This window comes from Theropithecus gelada, chromosome 6 (assembly GCF_003255815.1).
Source record: "Theropithecus gelada isolate Dixy chromosome 6, Tgel_1.0, whole genome shotgun sequence".
NCBI classification, from domain to species: Eukaryota; Metazoa; Chordata; class Mammalia; order Primates; family Cercopithecidae; genus Theropithecus; species Theropithecus gelada.
The window spans coordinates 163,290,810-163,309,161 of record NC_037673.1 but is presented as its reverse complement, the minus strand read 5'-3'; positions in this window follow the sequence as shown (position 1 = coordinate 163,309,161).

Here is an 18,352-nt window from a genome sequence, read left to right as displayed (position 1 = left end):
TCCCAGAAGGACTGGCAGAGAGCTTTGGTGATATATAGCTACCAAGTACACTGACAAATTGTGATCAGGCTGCCTTTGTTCCAAAAGCAGCCCGTCTCAATATAAACTCAGAATGGCAGGGGAATTGTGCAGCATAAAGCAGTCCGATAAATGAAGCTCCCATCTGTCACGGGGAGTTCCACCCCAGGACAGAGGTCATCGAATAATAATAATAATAATAATAATGAGAGCAATAATGTGAATAATGACATCATCATCATAATAGGTGAACGAGCTGTAAAGAATACAAGTGGTGCCCATTGTCTACTCAGCGGTGCTGAAAGGGAACGTGGACTGTCATCCCAGAAGATGGACAAATCAAATTCAAACTGCTATCGTTCTCAACAAGGGGCAGAATCAGTCAGAGGATTTTCAGTCCCATTGGCATTGTATGACACAAGACAGCCGGGTAGCAGAAGGGTCTGTCAAAAATCATTTGTACATGTGATCTAATATGGGGTGCTGCAATGAGAAAATGCCCCAGTTCATAACAATATTAATAATATGAGAATGTCCTAAACTCCCCATGTGCATTGCTACTTCTCTAACTATGAAATCCACTGAAGGAAGAAAAAGAAATAAAAGACTAGCCATTTCTATTGACCAGTAACTTGGCCCAGTCAGATGTGTGATATGTTCTGTTCTTCCTACACTTACTTCTTGAAGGTTGGGTGGGATTAAATTTGTGGAACACCTGCTTGGTAAAGCCTGTTGCTTTTCATACATTATCTGTGAAGCTGGTAGTGGCATCTCATTTTATGGGTGAGAAACTGAGAGGGTTAATAACTTTCCCAAGGATATGTGGCTGGTAACTGGCAAAGTTAGAATTTACCTCCAGATCCATCTTCCTCCAAAGCATATACTCTGCACTGACTGAGTAATAGCCTCCCAAAGATGTCCATGTCCAAATCCTCAAGACTGTGACTATGTTACCTTACACGGTAAAAGGGATTTTGCAGATGTGAATACATTAAGGATCTTGAGGAGATTATTATGGAGATCTAGGTGTGCTCAGTATCACAAGGGTACTTAGCGGAGAGGCAGAGGGAGATTTGACTAGAGAATGGAAGGTTATGTGGCAAAAGCAGAGATGGGCCAAGGAATGCCTGTAGCCACTGGAATAATGACAAGGAAATAAAGGACAAGGAAAGGATTCTCCCTAAAATTTTCCATGGAGGAAAAAGCCATGTAAACACTTTGATTTTAGCCCCACAGACTCATGTTGTACTTCTAACCTCCAGAACTATAAGAGGAATACATTTGTGTCTTAATTCACTGCTTGTTACAGCAACAACAGGAAACTAAAGCATACACTAAAGCAATGCTTTGTTAGCTAATGTTACAGCACACCGACAGCTCTTGCATTAAGAGGCAAAAGTCAACTCTGCCATCTTTATTTAATCAACAGCTTATGGGTGAATGGCCACAGGCTAAGAAGCAATATTCTCCAAAAGGAAGAGGGAATAGGTGAGGTCCTAGTGGATCCTGCCGCTTTCTTGTTCTATGGGAAGTTAAGCCAACCTCTTGGGAGTGTCAACTTTTGGGCAAAACGTAACCATGATATCACACTATGCAATGAATTGAGGAAAGACCAAAGAAAAAAAAATTATAGACAAAAGATTTTGTTAACCCTCTCAGGGCTTAGCTTGTTGAAACTTAGAGAAATTTAATTTAGAAAACAAAGGGAGGAGGTTAGAACAAAGCACCGGGACTTCCTTCTGAGACAATAGCTCGCTAAATTAGAAGTGATATAACAGCCAGAATGTGCACCCCACGTTTCTGAATTCATTGCCACCTGTGGCATGGAGCTTTCCTCCTCAGATCCACGATTGTCGGAAGAGTACAATCCCATGCAGCTGAAGTGTAAAGAGAGCCTCCTACAATCTTGCACACAAATACGAACCGCTCCCACCACCAGCGTACTCATTGCCATTTAACAATTTTTTTTTTTCAAAATTAAAAATATTTAATGAGATGTTTACGTCACACCCATTTGGGGAAACTAAGCTTTTATTTTAAGTGTGAATAATACAGCTGCTTGGGTTTAAAAAACCCCCTCATTTCAATGTGAATACAGCACAGCTGCCTTGATGAGCGATCACAGAAGGGCGGTCACGCCATTGGTCTAAAGTTTGCATATGTAATGACGTCTCATCACCAATGGCTCTTTTTAAAAATAACAACAGTTTGCCAGCATTTGATTGGTTGGCAAAGGTGCCGGTCAACTGCCTCTCGTATATAAGTCAGGCAAAGCAAAGCAAGTGCGAAATGTGAAGTGTTGCATATACATGTGGATATAATTAGTTCTTTTAAAAGCGCAGTGGTCATCCATCCTCGCATGGCTTTGTAAGAATCGGCTTAGTTAGCATCAGCTGCACAAGTTACTCTTGCATGATGTAAAGCTCCCATCATCTGACATTTTGTTCTAAAAACTATTTGCAAAATGTCAGCAAGTCTCCAGACTTCAACTCAGTGGTTAAGGCCTACTCAAAATCTGCTACTAGCAACCACTTCATGCTTTTTCCCCTCTCAGTGAATATTCATACAAGAAAGAGTTTACTGTTAAGAAACCAAAAGAAGTGAGAAAAAAAATCTTTCTTATAACGCCACAATACATGAGATAACAGATTTCCAGTTTCAGTAAACACCATACACAAAGGTAGAATCAGAATGAATGAAACTATAATAAAGAAGATAAAATACAGGCATCCTAACAAATGGTGGTAAAAGCATGGAAAACCTATTAATGATCCCCACTACTGCTAATTGTGAATTCTGGGTAAAGGCGAACACAATTAGAAAAATCCATAATTTGTGTTTCTGTGTGGACATTATTGCCAAGCAAACCATTTTACAGCTATTCTCTCAATTACCCGTATTCATGGTCATATCGAAGCCTCATTGTGGTCATCAGTAAATAAAAGTTCATTTCCATGCCTGTAAACACACCAGGACTGCACAGATTTGGATTGCCTAATTCACAATTTGAGGCTAGATGATGCAGATAACAACATTTACAAGGACACCAAGCAAATGGATAGTGTGGACAATACTTATGGGAACTAGTTTCCAGACTTCTGCCGTGTGACTACTAAAGCTTACATTTTATATCACACATTGTAGAGACAGAAAGCAGGTATCTAGGCTACTGCCAAACTCAAAGTTTCTGCAGATGCTTCAGGGCTCCTGTAAATTCCTCACTCTTCTATAGGACTAATGCAGTGTGGGCCACTCAGATTCGTTAGCTTAAAAATATTAATGAGGCTGGGTGAGACGGTTCACGCCTGTAATCTCAGCATTTTGGGAGGCCGAGGTGGGTGGATCGCGAGGTCAGGAGTTGGCGACCAACCTGGCCAACATGGTGAAACCCTGTCTCTACTAAAAATACACAAAATTAGCCGGGCAGAGTGGCACGTGCCTGTAATCCCAGCTACTCCGGAGGCTGAGGCAGGAGAATCGCTTGAACCCGGGTGGCGGAGGCTGCAGTGAGCCGAGATCATGCCATTGCACTCCAGTCTGGGTGAAAGAGTGAGACTCCATCTCAAATATGTATATATTTGAGATATATATATATGTATGTATATATATGGGGGAAAGAGAGAGAGATAAAAGTTGAGAGCATGCCACATGGAAAGTGGCAGGATGTAGAATAAAGTAGAACAACAGCACTCAGAATAGTGGATGATGAGACTTAATGACTTGGAAAGCACAAATACGAAAAAAGAAGTGCCATTATCTTAACATGGAAATGAGGATGTACATAGACAGGTCTAGGTCTCTGGGCAGGAGTGACAGCTTAGTGAGCAAGCTGGCAGTCTTTCCTTTAAAAAGACCTTAACAAGGTTAGACTGCAACCCCAAAACAAACAACACATGTTCACAGCATGGAAACAAATCTTGTATGAACACATGCATCTACACACATATAGCAACATTCTTGCAGCTTTTTCAGTTTTTTAATGCTAACTCTACTCATAGATTTCAGACTTGCTAGTATGTAAGGAACTGTAGGCAATGTTAATATGGTTTCATTTCCCCCCCGAGTTTGCCACTTCATGAAGATATTTTAACTACTTGTCATTGATAATGATTACACACAAGTGACTACTCCTCATTAAAAACTTGGCACTAATACACAAATAATTATTGACACAATTAAGCTTTGACACTGTGCCCATCAAATTCCTTTTGTCCTTGCTATGTATCAGTCCCACATTATTCTTTTTTAAAAAGAGAAAATTATCTGTTTTAATCAGAGCTAAACTCCCTCAAGTTTGTTCAGAGTATAAATATAAAGAAATGCTGAATAACTAAAAATAGCCAGTGCTCTACCCAGTATATTATTAGCATTCATAAAGGGGGAATGAAAAAGCAATGTTCAAACATTGAAGGACAGACATCTAATGCAATAAAAAAGAATAATTCAGTATGAGAGTCCCAAAATGAGAGAAGTCTGTCATTGGCAATGACTACAAATGAAATGTGGTGATGGTTATTTAAACAATCTATATGTCTGTACTGCATATAACTGAATATATTATACACAACCTGTTTAATTTCATTCCCAAATTCTTAAAGTTGACAGAGTTATATGTTTGCTAATATAGTCAGTGCATAATTACCCTGGTCAGCATGAATATTTAACAAATGTTGTCAAAGAATGATAGTCATTTTTCTTTCTAAAATAAAAAATGGTGAAAAAATATTAAAGCCCTACACAATCATTTCCATCAAGAAAGATAATACCATCTACTCTCTTCCAAATATAGTTTAGGCCACATCTGCTACAAGAGAGCTTGAAATATTATCATAGAAATGTTTGGATAATTAGCAATTAATTTCCATTGACTAATATACAATAAAAATAGAGCTGCGTATGCATGAAGCGAATCGCAGTGTGTGGTCCCCCTTCCCTCCTAATCACATTTCCACATGGGTAAAATCTGGTTGATACAAGTTCCAAAGACAGTCTGAATCAACTAAAAAATGCGCAGACTGCATTCCATAGAAACTGATGGGGGCAGATGGCAAACAGAACATATATCCCCACGTAAATACACAAGGAGTACTGCTGCTAGGTTTCCATACCCCAGCCCTGCCTCAGGACCCTCTATGAGTCACCTGGTTTTAATGGTAGTGTAGAGATTGCATGATACTCGTAAGTGTTTGTCCTTAGTCTTTATTAAGCTTAGTTGAGAATAAATATTTTAACGAGACTTCCCCATTGCCTCTGTACACATCCTTCTCTCATCTTGTGAAGACTTGCCCATCAGTCATCAGAATCCTAGAGAATCAGAAAGCAGAGCTGGGGACAGTCATTCTGATTTATAATACCCTAAAGACAGTTCTGTCACCAAGTATGTTGCACTCACCCCATCCTATGTAAAACATATTTGTTTTACTACAAGACTCCCAAATATTCTCCAACTAAATACAGTTCAGCATTATGTCAGTTTCAGGAAAAATCTGAGATTTTGTTAATATGAAATAATTAGTCAGCAGCCTCTAATCGTTCAAAGAATTTCAAGTTGCGTAAGGGAAGCCTGGTTGTGAGGGGCAGATATTAGCCGAGGAGTAAAAAAGTAGAATAACAAACCAGTAAGAGCAATCAAATATTCAGGATGGTTAACAAGTACAAAAAAATGAGTGAATGAATAAGACCTACTATTTGATAGCACAATAGGGTGACTATAGTCAATATTTTAATTTTTAAATAACTGAAAGAATGCAATTGGCTTCTTTATTATTCAAAGGATAACTGCTTGAAGGGATGGCTACCCCAATCTCCATAATGTGCTTATTTCACATTGCATGCCTGTATCAAAATGTCTCATATACCCCATAAATATATATACCTACTGTGTATCCACAAAATTTTTAAATAATTTTTTTGAAATTAAAAACAGTAATCAGATAGTGTGTCAAATGCCAAACTCAGCATTGGAGTTAGAATTGTGTTCAAATTATTAGAACTTTGCCACGTTTTAGTTGAGCAACTTTAGGCAAATCCCTTGACCTCTGTATTATGAAATCTAATCATCTGCAAAAAGGAAAGAGTAAAACTCTTTTCATGATGTTAATGCTAGACTGAAATATAAAAATATATGTCAAAATGACTAGCATTTTTCTCTCCAACCAATAATAGTAATACAGAACCAACTGTCATGAAAGCAAGTACGGCACATCTGAAGTCATTGCAACGCTTGGTTTTGACTTTTCAGTGTTATTTACATTTTCCTAGTGCTGAATCTTCTTTTTTTCCTATTTATATCTTCTGGCATGTGTTCATTTTATCAGTTTCATTAAATCTTTGCATATTATGGAAGTGATAGATAAATTACACATATATGAATTGCATAGAGCATTGTAGTAAAATTTTCTGTATGACAACTACACATAACACCATTAGTTAACGATTGACTTTGCTAAGGAAAAAATGTTCACATTATAAAAATAAATGTCAGAAAGTCTTCTACAATTTGTTTTACCAGGACCATTATAGGTAAACAAGGAAGGTCTTATGTCCAGAGGTTTATGAATTTGTTTGACGTTTAGAGTTTTATGCCCTAAATTATTTTTGACATTTGGTTTTATGCCCAAAATGTGAATCTATGTGTCATACAATTTAAGGAAATATAGATCACAAAACAACAGACTTTCACACGTACGAATTGTACTCCATAAACCCTTCTTTCCAAAACAACTATGAGATAGGAAAATTATCCATTTTAATTCTCATTGCCTTCTTCTACATATCAGTGAAGGAAATGTTGACATATAAGTAATTCAAGGCAGATTGGATAAGGCAGAAGTGATAAAAGAAAAAGAAATGTGCAGGATCATTGAAATTGGCCATATGTGTGCAGTAGTTGGACTAGACCTGTGCACTAACTTCTGCTTACCTGATATTACTTCATGGATGTGGCAACTGTGACCAAGAAAATGAGTCTGTGTCTTTGACTGGCTGGGTCTTGCCAAACAATCGTTGTAACGAAAAAGGAATGATAGTAACCAGCCCTTACGTATAAATTAGCAATGTCGAATATTCAAAACACAATCAATCACATAGAATATCTCATCTGTCTTTCCCAGCAACCATGTAAGATTAGTAAAACAGGCCAGGCACTGTGGCTCGTGCCTGTAATCCCAGCACTTTGAGAGACTGAGGTTGTGGATCACCTAAGGTCAGGAGTTTGAGACCAACCTGGCCAACATGGTGAAACTCCGTCTCTACTAAAACTACAAAAATTAGCCGGGCATGGTGGCAGGTGCCTGTAATCCCAGCTACTTGGGAGGCTGAGGCAAGAGAGTCGCTTGAACCCAGGAGGTGGAGGTTGCAGTGAGCCGAGATCACGCCACTGCACTCCAGCCTGGGCGAGAAGAGCAAAACTCCGTCTCAAAAAATAAATCAATGAAAATAAGAATAAAAAATCATTAGCTAAACAATTGTCATCACTATACCCACTTTATAGACAAAAAACTGAGGCTAGGTAAAGTTCAATGCATTGGCCAAGATCAGAGTTTGTAAGTGACAGACCAAATTTATAATCCAAGAGATTAGTCTACTACTATTTCAAAGCTCTTGCAACTACGTTGCCTTTTATGTAGGTGTCCTGTCATTTCCATGAAGTCATTGAATTCACTATCTATTGCTCTAGGTCTGGGTCATTCCTAAGCTTCATTAAGAAGTTTGCTCCGAGTCCACTGTAAACATATTCATGATTTTCTTATTACACTTTAACTGCTATATCCTGCTCTTAAAAAACAAAGATATGCCATTTTATCTACAGCTAGATTCCTCTTTGATTATTTCATCTGTAAACACTTGTTTGATTCTTTTCTAAAAAGAAGCAAACACTTGTTTGATTGTTTTCTTTGAAAGCAAACATGAGAAATTTGAACAGACAGTAATGAGCAGCCTCAGCGGCTGCTTCCCTGTGCCTACCTTTCAAGCAACATTGACTAAATCACTCCATAATCTTACTCTTGAACTAGTTATGCTAGAATTGGTAATATAAATATTTTAAGCCGTTAATATAGATAGATTTTTATTTTCTTGACTCTTACCCTTAGAAAATGGATTAGATGAATTTTCTGGTCATTTTGCTACCCCATCAAGAAAGCAATGGTGTCAAATTTTGAAATGTGAAAATGGCTGATTGGTCTTTAATGAAAGATTCTAATTTATACCAGTTTTCCTGAAAACACATGACTAGTTTCTGTTAATAGCCTAAATGATCACAGTTCCCCCAATTAAAGTTAACAAGCCAGTAGCCAATATAGCTTACATTAAGAAACAAATACATATTACTCACAACTATGAGTCTGCATTCAGAAAGGAAAAGGGATGGAGTTAGTATGAGCTGCAATTACTCCTCACTTCCCCTACTCTTGATATATTCTAAGCTAGATTAAGATCAGTAGCATAGTCATACAGAAAAACTCATGGCTTGACCCAACTCTCAAGCTCATCAGTAGTGGAACATCTGGGACACCTGGGAAGATTCCTGAATTTACAGCCTCCCCATGTTTTGTTTCTTCAATGCTGTTCCCAAAGTGTGGCACATGAGAGCTGGAAAACAGGTCCATTCACAACTTTTTTTTTCGTATTTTTATTTTATGGTTTCACCTTTTATTTATGCAGTGCTGATATAAAATTTCTTATGAAGTATATCGTAAGTTTTAAAAAGTAACTCTGATTTTAGTAAATATACTAAGAAAGAGATCAAAGGGAAGGGATCAAGGTTAGTTAAGACAAAGAAGATAGAGGAGGTCAGTGTTAGAGACTGAATTGCTTCCCCACTGTCCAAATTTATATGTTGAGCCCTATCCCCCAATGTGATATTATCTGAACCTTTGGGAAGAAATGAGGATTAGAGGAGGCGATGTTGGTAGAACCATCATAATGGGATTAGTGACTTTGTAAAAAGAAGAAGAGAGGGAGATATCACCCTCAGTCTCTGCCATGAGAAGCCTCCCAGGAAAGCAGCCATCCTCCAGCCAGGAAGAAAGCCCTCACGGGGAATCCAATCTGCCAGCACCATGTTCTTGCACTTCTCAGCCTCCAGAACTGTGAGAAATAAATTTATGTTGTTTAAACCGCCCAGTCTATGGTTTTGTGTTACAGCATCCTGAATAGACTAATATAGTCAGAAAATTTAGAGAAACATATAAAATATTCAACACCCTGGATAAAAGATACAATATGAGATGTACCATATGTCCACTATCATATGATACATGGAATATCATATGTCCATTATGAGATTAGGGTGGGCCAAGAATTGAGCTGGAATTTGATCGAATGGAAGAAGAACTCTCTAAGGCTGCACTTAGCATGTGCCACTCTTGGTCACTTTAGTAGCAGAAATTCTTTCTCATTTGAGTGATATTACAGTGAAAAAAGCAATATAGAAATAAAGAAGAAATAGGGGTGGATCAAAATGTGACTTAATTAGCTCCATCCCAAAGGCTGGTATGGAAATAAATTTGGATGTGCATAAGCAACAAAGGATGAGCAAAAGGAATTGACAGGGCTACAGCTTTGAGAGTTTCACAATATTGTGTTCCCCTATTGTTTCTTCCACTGGTTTATTCACAACCAGTACTGATAAACCAAGCTGGTGGCATTGCCATTACTTCTTATTCATTCTATTAGCATCAATGCCTGGGAGGGACTCAGAACTGAAAATTGGTGGGATTCACTGTCTTCGAATCAAGGCTGAGGACGGGAGCGTTGATAGCAATTTGTTGATTCATTCAGCCTATCAGTTTCAGAGCACAAGGAGGAGAAAGTGAGAATAGAACCACAAGACAAAAAATAATAATCCAGCTGGGTTGGTATGCAGATATGGAAAATATTTACATAGGTGCGTAAAGAACTAAGTTTACAAAAGACTTGGCCATGTCAAAGTTTTAAAATACAAAATGCACGTAATAAATTTAAAGAATGATCATCCTCTCTCAAATATGAGGCCTAGAAATTGTATTTATTTATGTAATATACTAATAAGTGGAGTGGGATATGGAGTTGTAAGATACTTTGTTATGTGTCCCATTAAAAATGGTGAATCCTTATGTACTTATGTACTATTGGAAATAACATCAATTTCTTTACCGTGTTGTTTATACTACTTTCAATCAACCAGGATAGATAACCAAGATCACTAGACACTTCTGCAAGAATATGCTTCTATAAGGATTGTCAAAATACATGCCCCCCTTTTTTTTTTTTTTTTTTTTTTTTGAGATGGAGTTTCGCTCTGTGGCCCAGGCTGGTGTGCAGTTGTGCAATCTCGGCTCACTGCAAGCTCCCCTGGGTTCAAGTGATTCTCCTGCCTCAGCCTCCTGAGTAGCTGGGACTACAGGTGCCCACCACCACACCTAGCTAATTTTTTGTATTTTTAGTAAAGACGGGGTTTCACCGTGTTAACCAGGATGGTCTTGATCTCCTGACCTCGTGATCTGCCTGCCTCGGCCTCCCAAAGTGCTGGGATTACAGGCGTAAGCCACTGCACCCGGCCAATACACGCCAGTTTTTGTTTGTTTGTTTGTTTGTTTGTTTTTTTAAGGGCCAAGAATGTACAGATTCACAAAAAAATGGAAGAAGAAAGAACTTTGATAACTGAGATAGAACAAAATTTCCTATTTATTGGCAAACATTTGCTCTCAATGGACCTATAATTCTATTTCAAATTTAACGAGTTCTGTTAGTAGCTTTAAAATGTTTCAAGGCGCAATTCACTTAAAGGTGAAGTGTAGTACTGAAATTATTTGATGAAATAAAATTGTATAGGTTTCCTAGTTTGAAAGTGCTAGCAAAACTAAGATCAGTTGTGACAGTCATAGAATGAGATTAATAAATAACAACAATAATAAAAACAGAGCTCTAAACCCCAGAAAACCAATTTTGAAACAATTACAGGCAACTATTATGGGGTGCCTCTAAACAGTTTTAGCTAAATTCCCCCAGCACAGCTCTGATGACGATAATGTGCACTGTGTATGCAATTCACTGCACACACTTCAAAATGTACTCTGCTGTATTTTGTATTAATGAATAAGGCTAAGGCCTTAATATACCATCGTTAACAATAGAATTTTTCACAAGTGTGAGAGTACAAGAATGTTTCCTCTGTGACTTTACATTCAGGAGAGAGGTAATTTTTGTGTGTGGGTGTTTTAAAGTCATTACTGAGACCTCTGTGGTTATTCGAGTTATACCATTATGCTTAAATTCTAGCTACCAAAAAACTGGAACCAGAAGGGAAAATATATACTAAGATAATACTTTCTTCAGCCAAACTGGTGATGGCTCTGTCCAACAAGACCTGTGTTTGTCCAATAAAGCAGAGTTGAAAAGTGGGTCAGAGAAAGCTGCATAATGGTAGGTCTCTAATTTCTAAATAAAGGAAATACGCAAAATCAATCAAACCAGGCTCAGCGTCTAATTCCACCTTGCCAGGCCTTTTGTAAACTTTCTTCTTGCTGACTGAAATCAACATTCAGGACCAATCTCTCATAAAAATAAAACAAGAACTAGAATGTAACGAGTGTACGTTGGAAAAAATCAACTGCTAATAATGAATCCTACGAACAATCGCCTAGTTAGAGAAGTCATTCACCTCCACTAATTTTTATCTTTTATCCTTTCAATGTTTTATTGGATTTTATACACACATGCCAAAAAAATCACAATTCATTGTATACAGTGATATCACCATGTTAATAGTTACTGAAAAAGCTGTCCAATATGCGGCTGCTAATGAGTCTTTGACCACATCAACCGACAGTTTCTTTTTAAGTTTCATATGAAAATGTTCTTGCTATTAAACCAATTATTTTTTTCCAAATCAATAACCATTTCTTTTTTTGACTTTTAATAATCCCAGTTTTGCTGTTGTTTCTTTTGAAACATGTTATTTAAAATAGCAAAGTTGTCACTGTATTTTGTTAAATAGCACTATTATCTTTGATGACTAGTCTATAGATAAATGCTTTGCCAACTACATTTCTGCAGAAGATCATAGCTCTCTACCTCTGAGGTCTGCTGGGAACACTCTCTAGAGGTCGAACACTCTGTAGAGGTTTTGGAAGCTCTGAAGTAGATGTCACAATTTAAAACTGTTGAAGTATAAAAAGACTTTAGTTCAAATTTGATGTTAACTTTACAAATTTTGTGGCCCTATGAAAATTAGTTAATTTCAGGGCCTTGATTTTCTTTTTTCCTTTTTTTCTGTCCCAAGCATGACAATAAGAGCACATCTTCCATTGGAATATTAGGGGAATTAAATGACACAAGTATAAGTTGAGACCACAAGTAGAAAATTCGGTCTGTTGAGGACGGCAAGCTACGAAACAAAGGCCCTGCAAAACAAATACAGCAGGAAAGGGATTTTGGCTTTAGTTTTTTTTGCTTTTTTTTTTTTTTTTTTTGCCTTTTTTTCCCCAAGTTTGAGTGCCTTTAAACCAGGCACCCACCTACAAGTTTACTAGAATCCCTTGCATTCTCTATAATTAATACCTGTCAGCAACACACCTTTTCTATCTGCCTAACTCTACAGGTATTTGAGTTTCTGCTTCTGGAAGTAAGGCCTACATAATAGGATCGGAATTCTGCTCTATTCTATTCTATTCTTTAATGGAGTGGTCAGATATGATGAACCAAGCATACATAAACTGCCAGGGGCAAGACTGAGCAATGCCTGTCTATGAACAAAATTCCAAGGCAGACATACCTCACTCAGAGAGCATCCAGACAGAGCTGGCTAGGGCTGTGTGGCACGGCTCCCAGGATCATAAAAGCAAAAGATGAACAAAGATGCATGTGTCGGCCTCAGTACTAAACTCCCATTCTTCCTCCTTCCCTCCTTATCTTAACCACTCTCTGTCTTTAACCTTTACGGTTTCTCTCTCCCTCATTTTCCCTCTCTTCCTTCCTCTTTAGTGCTTGCTGGTCAGCCTATCTGTTTGGCCTTGTGCTGTGTGGCTGGCTCCTAGGCCACATGTCCCTATGATGACTGTCTCTGTGATTTACTCTCCTTGTCTTCCTTGCGTTTCAATCTGCTAACATTGCCAAGTTAATGCTGGTGCATTAATAAAGGTTTTATGTGACACATTCAGTGTCCTAGGAGAGCTTCCACACTTCCACTGAAGTTACCGTAGGCAGAAAGGACTGAACATCTACCCCTGAGGGACCCGGGGGCTTAGCCCAAAGCAGCCCAAAGCAAGCCTGAAAGAGCTTTCAAGTATCATGTTGTGCTTTAAAAATTCATGTGAATTTTACATTCTGCTCCATAAATATCTCCATATTTGTGTTACTATTAAAATAATATTTCACCGAACTTACTGAGGAAAACTCATGTTCATGGCAGACGTGTCATGTTAACACTACGATATTTTGAGCACCTTGTTAGACCATTGTCTACCATTCAGGGGTCACATGCCAAATGCAGGTCAGGGGAGGACTTCTTCTGTCCTCCTGGTAGTGCCTCCCAAGTGAATGGGATCTATTCGCGTAACATGCCTGGCCATTCTAGAGGACTTTCTCATTTCTTCCCAGGGGGAAGGAAGAGGGATTTAATCTGCTTGGCAAATTTAAAAGGAAAAAATGCTCAGCCATAGCCCCATCTCACTCTTTCTCCCTCAGAAGCTTCTTACATGATGCACAAATGCCACTCTGTTTCTCTAGATCATGATATTTTGAAGGGCCTTTCCAAAATGTTGTATGGTGATAGTGGTCAGAGTAGGGGTCACCTTTGGGAGAGAGTCTATGGGATGCTGGAGAGCTGAGACATCTAGGTAGTGGTTACATAGGTGTATGCATACATAAAATTTTATGGACGTGTATGAGATTTTTGACTTAGCTTTTTATGTTATATATCACTAAAAAAAGCAAAGCAGCAGCAAAAACAACAAAAACAAAAATTAAAAACACCAAAGAGGGCCGGGCGTGGTGGCTCACGCCTATAATCCCAGCACTTTGGGAGACGGAGGCAGGTGAATCACGAGGTCGGGAGTTGGAGACCAGCCTGGCCAACATGGTGAAATCCTGTCTCTACTAAAAATACAAAAATTTGCCGGGCATGGTGGCACATGCCTGTAATCCTAGCTACTCAGGAGGCTGAGGCAAAAGAATTTCTTGAACCTGGAGGTGGAGGTTGCAGTGAGCTGAGATCGCACCATTGCACTCCAGCCTGGGCGACAGAATGAGGCTCTGTCTCAGAAAAACAAAACAAAACAAAACAAAACAAACAAACAAACAAATAAAAAACACCAAAGAGAAGGGTTTGATACTTCTTCCTCCTAAGGCATTTCTATGGGAGCCCAATTCTGCCTGTGCCTAGAAGAGTACATTTTTCCATTTTCTAATATCAATTTTGTTAGTAAAAATGGGGTGATATTTTGTTCTCTTATTCCTCATCATCTTTTTCTCTATTGGTTGAGAACTCTGAAAACGTTATTGATAGATGCTAGCTCTGTAGTGTCCATTAACTAGAAAGGGGGTCCTCTAAGGAAGCAGCTGGGTGATCTGTCACCCTTTCCTATAGTATAGGGTAACACAGACTGGGGCCTACGAGTCCCATTGGAATCTGAGACATATCCTCCATCAAAGCCCTGGGCTCTGTCAAAGGGATTAGGACACAGGCCCTCAATCGGGAATGTCAATCTGGACAGGTAGCAAATTCATCGCCGGGTCCTACAGTCAGGGAAACACTTTGCCAAAGGTCTGGCACACATTAGATACTTCAATACATGCAGTTCCCCTCATCTTTTATACTCTGATTTGAGTGTCTGTATCCCTAAAGAAAATAAGTCATTAATGTATTATACAGAAACTGTTTTTTCAGGAAGAAATAAAAATGTCTGCATTATGGTAAGAACATTTTCAGGTCTCCAACCCATCAGAGAATGTTTTAACCTAACCATGATGAGATACTGCTAAGCCAGGAAGCATTTCGTTGTGTGCCATTTTTACATAAAACATCCAACAGAAATTTGGTGACAGGCTACAAAAGTACATGGAGATGTGGTCAGAGTTCAAGTTATGCTTAATTACAGGCTGTCAGTTATCAAGTGGGAAGTTCAAAATGCAGCAGCTAACCAACACACACGCTAACCTATTCCATCAGAAGGAAAACATTTTTTTTTTAAGCATTTAACACTTGCTACAAAGCCCTGGAAAGAAGGCAGAGGAAAAAATACAATTTAAAGATTGTTTCAAGTGACAAATCTATGTGTCTAAGTAAATGAAAGGATGGGACTAGCATTTTGAATGTGTGAGACCCCAAGGAAGGTGACAGTGGAAATTCACGACAGACGTTGGAGGGAATTTGCTGAACCCCAGTCACTACTCAGACAGCGGTGGAGGGGATCCATGTGTTACTGGAGACAAATGGGGCCTGGGTGCAGACCCACGTGGCCAGCTCTGGCTGTGTTGGCAGACGTGGCAGAGCTCTTTGGATGGGAAACTGAAGCAGGACTGCCAGTGACTTTAGGCTTGAGAGCATGGACTTGCAAGCTATACGACTTCAGTTTCATGTGGGACATTGAGTGAATGCTCCAACCTCTCTGTGACTCAGTTATCCACAGTGTAAGAATCCTAAGAGTACCTACCTCATGCTGTTGTTCTGAGGATTACAGGGCTTAATAAATGTAAAAGCGCTTAGAAGTAGGTCTGACGCATAGTCAACACTATAAGTGTTAGCGATTATAATTTTTGCCCATCCCAAACTGAGACTCTCAGGAAATCTCTCCATTAGCAGCACTATTTTCAAATTATCAAAGTGCAAACACTGATCTGTATTTCTATGTCTAGAGAAAATCATGACAATTTTTGTGTTATTATTTACATAGTGTTACTTTTTGTACATTGAATTCAAATAACTAAATTATGAGTTGTGCCCAAGCCATTGAATTCAGTTTATGCTGTTATATCCTTAAAAGATAAATGCCTATAGCAATATACAAAGATACACACGCAACCCAACACGCAAGAAAATTCAAAATCCCATAGCTTTCCCTTTATTCCCATATTTCAGCTAATTCTTGGCCTCCACCTCCCCACCTGCTCCATGGTTACGGAATAGGATTGTACCCCCAGAATCTTAGCTCTGCTACTGCCTTTTATGAGCTCCAACTACATTAAAACATGAACAGGATTATTTTGTTGGTGATGAATATTAGACAATGCATAATCAAAGCATAATCCCACTCTTTGGGAGTGGTCATTTTTTTCTTACCCAACTATTCTGTAAATCCTTTGTGGGTCAAGGAAAAAAAAAAATCACATGCCTTTTGTGTACATGACACAGCCAGAGTCCATTAAGCATTGACAGTTTAACAGTTTTCCTATATGGCTCTATTTTCTTGCACACTCTCTATATTCTGAGCACTGTGCTATGTATTTTCCCATGCATCATCTCATTTCACTCTTATAGTAATTTCTTATTCCCATTTGACGGGTAAGGAAACAAAGATTTAGAAAGGTTAAGCGCAAGATCAGAGGAGAGGCTCACATTCAAACACAGGTCCCCTTCACGCCAGAGCCTGAAGATCAATATTCTAAGTTGGTCAATTTGGAGGGTCCCTTTCTCCATGATTATTCCAACTGGCCTTACCATGTTGTTGTCAGGCTATTGCTTAATTTAGGGTTTCACCACACCTTGCTTAAGCTATGGTGGCCACTCTCTCATTGCACTGCCTGTCTCTCATATGGCCTGTACAGTAGCTGGGAATTAGGATTCTGGGAGTAATTTTGGAAAAGGCCCGTGGAAAGGAGTGGCAAGCTGGGACACCAGCAATAAATTCTGTCAGATTCCCAGACCAGTCTGCCCAGCCTCCAGCATGCTCACCCAGCACGCCACACACATTTCCCAAGAGTCTCCTAAGTTTCAGCCACTTTCTGGGTTCTGGGGGCACTGGGATCAATTCTGGCAGAGGTACAGCCCTAAAAAACCTCAGTCAAATGAAGGGGAAAAAATGTGAACACCAAGTGCCTAGGGAAAGAACTGCCTATTCCAGGAAGTGGCGGAAGGTGCTCCTGACTTAAAAACTACCAGCACAGGGTTGTGAACAGCAGACCAGAACTCACTATCAGAGTCAGTAAGTAACTGCATTTCTGAAGGAGAAAACCACTTTTGCAAAGGCAAGGATATGAACAAAGGGTATGGGGTGCATGTTTGGTTGTTTATTTCTTTAAGCAGAGTTTAGTAGCCACCTTGTGCCAGGCACACATACAACACTAATAATACAAGAATGAACGTGACATGATCTCTGTTCTGGAAGTGTGTACCATCCAAGTCATTAGATGGGCATGCAACAAGCAAACTGAACAATTACAATGCCAGGTGAGTAGAGCTGTAGAAGTGAATAGGCTGCACCCTAACTGTTGTTGAAGGGCGAAACACAGAATAGCTGATTCTGGCTGAAGGAATTCACAAAGGCTTCAGTGAAGTGTCCATAAGCAGAGCTTTGGTATTAACTTGTCAGGTGAAAGAGGGAACAGGGGCATTTTTTTTTTTTTTTTTTTAATGAAAGTCTACACTAGACTGGTGGTTCCCAAAGTGAGATCTGTGGGCCAGTAGCATCAATATCACCTGTGAACTTGTTGAAAATGTAAACTTCTGAGCCCTGTCCTCATTCCTACTGAATCAGCCATCTGAGTTTTAACAAGCCCTCTAGGGCGTTTCTGGTGCACAATCAAGTTTAAGATTCCTCTGGGCCAGATCATAAAGGAAGTGGCAAGAGGTGGAAAGGTGATGGCGAGAAATAACCTTCCATAGTAAACTGAGGTCGGTTCATGGAGGACTTTGTAGGCCATGCTGAGAAATGTCATTTTTAATCTATGAATAGTTACCTTTTCATTTTTACTAAGGATAGCCCTGAACCAAGCATTTTTACCTAGATCATTTCATTCACTCCTCAAAGAAACTCCTTAGAAGAGCGCTGCGTTTTTGCTCATTTAACATATAAGGATTCTCAGGCACAGGAAGGCTATGCAATTTGCCCCAGGTTACAGAAGCAATGTTTGTACTCAGCATCATACACTGGAAGCTTCCGTGTTACTGCTTTGCTGAAATACCTTCTATAGAGAAAGACCCTGGGCAGTGGGGCCACGGGGTGAGGGGGTTGAGACACTGGAGGGGTTGAAGTAGATCTGTGGTCCTATTAGCGTTTCAGGGCACCCTGCCAGGTGGTAGCTAGAAGGATCCCCTGGACAGCATTAGTATTTTGATGACAAGGTCAACTGCCAAAGAGGCACCTCATGGAGGAATTTGGGATATTTCATTGCTTTGTTGAACAAAAAGGCACTA